Consider the following 6411-nt stretch of genomic DNA (forward strand, 5'->3'; position numbering starts at 1 on the left):
ATGTGGTCAGCGCTCCTGCAGGGAATCCAAATGAACCCTTTTGGAGCTTGTGTTTGATGAAACGTCATCTTCGTTATTTTCTTGTGATTTCCTACGATATGATACGATACGATACGATACGATGCGATATACTTTATTAATCTCAAAGGAAATTCAGTTTATCAGCTGCACAAATAAATCATACATAAAAACAACAGATTAAAAAAAAAAAAAGTAGAAAAAGATTAAATAAATAGAGTGCAAAGAATAAACAATAAACTACAAAACAAATGATACATAAAGGTGATTACAGGCTCAGTACTTATTAAACCATACCAGAAACTCAATATGTTATATGTAAATGATGTGTGGTCAACCTTTATTTATATAATGTGAATCTATACAATATATAACCTGCCCCATGTTTTTTTTCTTCTTTTTTTTTTCTTTAATATGTGCACTGAACATAGTGAGGTCTTTACGCTGTACCTTTTTTGTTTGTATTTGAATAATAATAACAAAAATAATTAATAAAAAAGGAAAAAAAATACATTTGGCCAGAGGCCCCCGGACCCCGCTTTGGGAATGGCTAGTGTAGAGTTTCAGTGCGTCGTGTGGATGCGCCCAGACCAGAGCAGTGTGGGTTTGAGTCTCTGTTAGCGTGTTAGCGTCTTCCTCAGTCTCTCAGCTTTATGTTTATTACATCATTATCAAAGCTAATCAGGGCCGTGCAGAGCGACAGAGGGGCCCCAGGTGTCTTTGCTGCGCCCCTGCAGAAACACTTTCACAACTGTTTGTTCACTGGGCAGAGCCTCAGACACCGCCTTAAAGGAACAGGCCTCGGTTTTCCACACTGAGATATGTTCTGACCTGAGCTTAGACGAGTTCATATGTACCTGTCCGGTCCTGTTTAAATATGGTTACGTGAAGTGTTACACAACAATGTGGATTTTCTAAGCGGATAAAAGGGGGGACTATATTGTAAGGCGTAATAATACCAGGAGTAGTTTGGCATCCGCACAGTAATCTTCATTTTACTGTGCGGATGCCAAACTACTCCTGGTATTATTACGCCTTACAATATAGTCCCCCCTTTTATCCGCTTAGAAAATCCACATTGTTTAATTTTGTGTAACTATACTTTGTAGTGGAACACTTCACGTAACCATATTTAAATAGGGAAAACGTGGAAGAGCTTGGTAGCTTCTATCTTGACCTGTTTTGGAGCTATAGAGGAGAGAGGGAGAGGCTAAATGCTAACGCCGTCTGCGCTGTGTTTACGTGACTGAAGGCACGGGTGACATTCAATGAAAGGGGAAGCCACTAAATTAAAATGTTTATTGTGTCCAAACTAATTCATAACTTTCCAAACATCTTCTTTACAGGGACAAGTTTATCGGCAAATTTCAAAACTGTTTTCAAAACAAATACATCACACGGTATTTAAAGGGGGGGTATTATGCAAAATGGACTTTTTCAAGCTTTACATCATGTTATTATGTCACTCCCTCATTAACCCCTTAACTCCCGCCTGAACCGAGCACATTTTCTCCAGTTTGGCTTTACCCTAATCCAAAAGCTTCTGGAAAAAAGGTGAGAAAATAGCAACAAACCTGAGACGAAAACAATGATGGAAATGTGACAAAAAATGGACGAAAAATGACGAAAAATTGACGAAAAAATGACCAAAATTGATGAAAATGTGATAAAAATTGACAAAAAGTGACACAAAAAAGACGTAAAAAATGACCCAAAAAAATGACAAAAAGTGGAAAAAAATGAAGAAAAAAAAAATCACTAAAAAGTTACAAAAATGAGTTGAAAACCCCCCAAAAAATGATGGGAAAAAAATCTGATGACGTGAGAAAAAAGATCAATTTAGATGAGTTTTGTAGATCTTAGCTTTCAAATGAGGCGTCACACTGACCTACAGGATTTGGGTAAAGCTGACCTGGAGAAAATGCTCAGTTCAGGCGGGCGTTAAGAGGTTAAAAACATGCCTGAAGTGTTGCCTTGGCACATTCACGTATTTCTGAGTAATCTGTAAAAACTCTGATGGCGGCCATTTTAGGGATAGGTTTGCCTGAGTCCTCCTAGGAACGCCCCCACCTCCTGGAGACGCCTCCGAGCTTTCGTCACCAGCCGAGTAACCAACCACTGCTCCTCAGAGGGGGGGGAGGGGGCGGAGCCTGTGACCCTCGCCTCATTAACTGGCCTCTGCCTTGTGAGTGTTTTTCATGTGATAATTTAAATTTCCTTTCCTGGTGAACGTTTTGTCGCACACGGAGCAGCTGTAAGGTTTCTCCCCCGCGTGCATCTGTACGTGCGACTGAAGATCACACTTATAGGCGAAGCTCTTCTCGCAGAACGAACAGCTGAAGGGTTTCTCCCCCGTGTGCGTCCGCTCGTGCCTCCTCAACGAGCCCCTCTGGGAGAACGTTTCCTTACAGACTGCGCAGCTGAACGGCTTCTGCCCCGAGTGCTTCCTCAGGTGTGTGTTCAGGTTAGACTTATCAGTGAAAGTCTTGTTACAGAGTGAACAGCTGTAGGGTTTCACTCCCGTGTGTCGCCGCATGTGTGAGCGCAGGCCTCCTCTCCGGGTGAAGGGTTTCTCACAGACTGGGCAGCTGTAAGGTTTCTCTCCTGTGTGGATACGTATGTGTGAGTGCAGGTCAAACCTACAGGGGAAGCTCTTCTCGCAGACGGAGCAGCTGAATGGTTTCTCCCCCGTGTGTGTGAGCTCGTGCCTCAGGAGTGAAGCCTTCTGGGTGAATGTTTTGTCACAGGCCGTGCAGCTGAAACAGGCCGTCGCCCCCGTGTGGAGCCGCACGTGCTTGTTCAGGTTGGATTTCACTGTGAAAGTCTTGCTACAGAGTGAACAGCTGTAGGGTTTCTCTCCTGTGTGGGTTTTTAAATGTGAATCTAAATGACCTTTCTGGGCGAAGGTTTTCTCACAGACTGTGCAGCTGAAAGGCCTCTCTCCCGTGTGCGTCCGCATGTGCATGTTTAGATTCGATTTCTCAGTGAACGTCTTGTTGCAGACGGAGCAGCTGTAAGGTTTCTCCCCTGTGTGGGTTTTTAAATGTGAATCTAAATGACCTTTCTGGGCGAAGGTTTTCTCGCAGACGGTGCAGCTGAAAGGTTTCTCCCCCGTGTGTGTCCTCGTGTGATAATCCAGGACACTTTTCTGGGTGAAGGATTTCTCACAGACGGAGCAGCTGTAGGGTCTCTCTCTCGTGTGGGTCCTGATGTGTGAGTCGAGGTGACATTTTTGGGCAAAGGCTCTGTCGCAGACGGTGCAGCTGTGAGGTTTCTCCCCTGAGTGAGTCCTCATGTGTGAGCGAAGCCCCTCTTTACTGAAGCACTTCCTGACACAAACCGGGCACTGGTGTTTCCGCTCCCCCTGTGACGTCTCCCCGTCCTTCACGCTGGCCTGAGGGGCAGACGTGTATTTGGGGAACAGGCCGGTGCTTTTTGCAGTTGGAAAGCCGGGCGGTTCCCAGTCGTCGTCATTGTCAGTGTCAGACGAGAGCTCAGTGTGTCCCTCATGTGTCTCTGAGCTGATGTCCTCTCCCTGCGCCTCCTCTCGGTGCTCAGTTTGTCTTTGCTGGAGCAGTGAGGACTCTTCAGTCTTCACACAGACAGACCTGGAAAAGACCAGCATAACATTTGTTTGTGGTGACTTGACAAAAGTCGGTCTAAATCTGTTAGTGAGACTCACCCCCGGCTCACATTAACTACGGTCCGGGTTCACAGAAGTGCGCGTTTGGAGCGAGTTACGTGATGATCAGCCCCGTATATACGTAGTTTTTGTAAACAAAAGCCGTATTTGCCAGAACAACGACTCTCTCCAGTGAAGTGGGGGCTTTAACACACTCCTGCCCCCGTGTCACTGGTAATGGAGACATGTTTACATTTACGACGTTACGCGCGTGTACAGGTGGTAAACCAGAACAGATAAGCAGCGAGCAGAACGATCTTATTTTGAAATACACCTTCTTTCCTCACGAGACCTGACTTCCTGCTTGGCTCGTGTTTTTCTGTCAGCTTGATCCGCTGGGGCTCCGGACGGCCTCGGGAGCCGGACCCGGACTTTGCGGAGCGGTGTGAGTCTGCAACATTGGTTTTAATGACTTTATAAGTTCGCGGAGGCCGGATCGGACCTCAAACAGATTTAATGTGAGCCGGGGGTCAGTCTGTCCTCACAGCTGCGGCAGATCAAGATGCATGAACAGGTTGTCTACAATAAAAGGACACTCTGAAATGTTCAGTCGCCTGCAGCACATCTCCTTCATGCAGTGGATCAGACTGTTCTGATCCACTGATTCTGAAGAACCTACAGTTTAACCTCTTAACTCCCGCCTGAACCGAGAGGAACTTCTTCCTCACGTCAGATTTTTTTCCCATTATTTTTTTGTTCGGTATTCAACTCATTTTTGTCATTTTTTCGTCATTTTTTTAATCAATTTTTTTGTCATTTTTTTGTCATTTTTTCATACATTTTTTGTCACATTTCCATCATTGTTTTCGTCTCAGTTTTGTTGCTATTTTCACACCTTTTTTCCAGAAGCTTTTGGATTGGGGTAAAGCTGGAGAAAATGTGCTCGGTTCAGGTGGGAGTTAAGGGGTTAATGAAGGAAGGACATAATAACATGATGGAAAGCTTGAAAAAGTCCATTTTGCTTAATACCCCCCCTTAAAGTCAGAGTCAGTTTGTGTGACGTGTGTAAAGGGGCGGAGCCTACACTGGCAGCTGCTCCTCCTCCTGTTTGACGCTCGGCTCCTCTGGCTCCTCTTTAATCCTCAGAGTCTCTGGGAGGTCCTGCTCGGGGTCCGGACTCTCTGGGATCTGGACTCTCGCTCTGACCAGCTCCATCTTTAGGTGGAGGCGACTTCAGCCTAAACAGAGAAACAGTCGTTGTTCTTCAGTTGTTTTAACTTCAAAATGAGTCAGATTAAAATGAATAAAAGAACAATGTGACTTCACGTAGATGCAGTTTGTGTTTCTATAATTCATTCATTAATCAGACTTTCCTCGTAAATTCACAGTAACTACGTTTTAATCCTGGAGTAAAGTTACTGTAACTGAGTAAATCTTCTCTGAGACAAACAGTGAAACCGAGGCCTGAGTCGCAGGTTCACATTCACCATAAACTCACTGCGTCATTTCACATTTTCACTTCATTTCCGAGCGATTAAAGTCACGTAAAACCGTCACGTGTCTCAGAGCTTCATTAACCTCTTAACTCCCACCTGAACGAGCACATTTTCTCCAGTTTGGCTTTACCCGAATCAAAAAGCTTCTTGGGGAAAAAAGCACCAAAACAGCCACAAAAATGAGAAGAAAACAAGGATGTAAACGCATAATATATAATGTGACAAAAATTTGACAAAAATGTGACAAAAATTCAATAAAATGTGACAAAAATGTGACAAAAATTCGACAAAAATGTGACAAAAATTCAATAAAAATTCGACAAAAATGTGACAAAAATTCAATAAAAATGTGACAAAAATTCAATAAAATGTGACAAAAATGTGACAAAAATTTGACAAAAATGTGACAAAAATTCAATAAAATGTGACAAAAATGTGACAAAAATTCAATAAAAATGTGACAAAAATTCAACAAAAATTCAACAAAAATATGACGAAAATTCGACAAAAATGTGACAAAAATTTAACAAAAATTCAACAAAAATTCAACAAAAATTCAACAAAAATTCAACAAAAATTCAACAAAAATATGACGAAAATTCAATAAATATTCGACAAAAATATGACGAAAATGTGACAAAAATGTGACAAAAATGTGACAAAAATTCAATAAAAAGTGACAAAAATTCGACAAAAATTCAACAAAAATGTGACCAAAAAAAAAACATACTAAAGGTGACACAACACAGCACACACGCGAGGAAAAAGGTCAGTTTTGTGGGTCTTAGCTTTCAAATGAGGTGCTACACAGCCAAAAGAGGACAGACATTCGGTTTAGGCGGGGGGTAAGAGGTTAAACAGAAGGTTTCTGTGAAGCTAAAGCCGATTAGCCGCTACTTCTAACAGACTCAGACTTGATCAAACATCACAGTTAAAGTATCTGCGCTCGTGACGTCTTTAAAGTTTGATAAAAGCCTCATTATAAACACTCTCATGTGTCACGTGGGACAAAAGGAAACGGTTTAACTTACGTGAGCTAAACCACAGATACAAACACGGAGCGGAGCCCGTTAGCCACACGTTAGCTAACACGTTAGCTAACATGTCGGTACACGATGTGAAGGTCTGCCCGATCTGAAACACATTTTCGAGCTGCGCATGCGCTGGAGTTGATGTCGCGGTCATACTTCGTTACACCAGACATGTATCGTGTGGACGTAAAGGGAGTTTGAGATGTTGTTTCTTTACGTTTGGAGTTAGTTTTGACTTTTGATG

This window comes from Gobius niger (genome assembly GCF_951799975.1).
Source record: "Gobius niger genome assembly, chromosome: 1".
Classification (NCBI taxonomy): domain Eukaryota; kingdom Metazoa; phylum Chordata; class Actinopteri; order Gobiiformes; family Gobiidae; genus Gobius; species Gobius niger.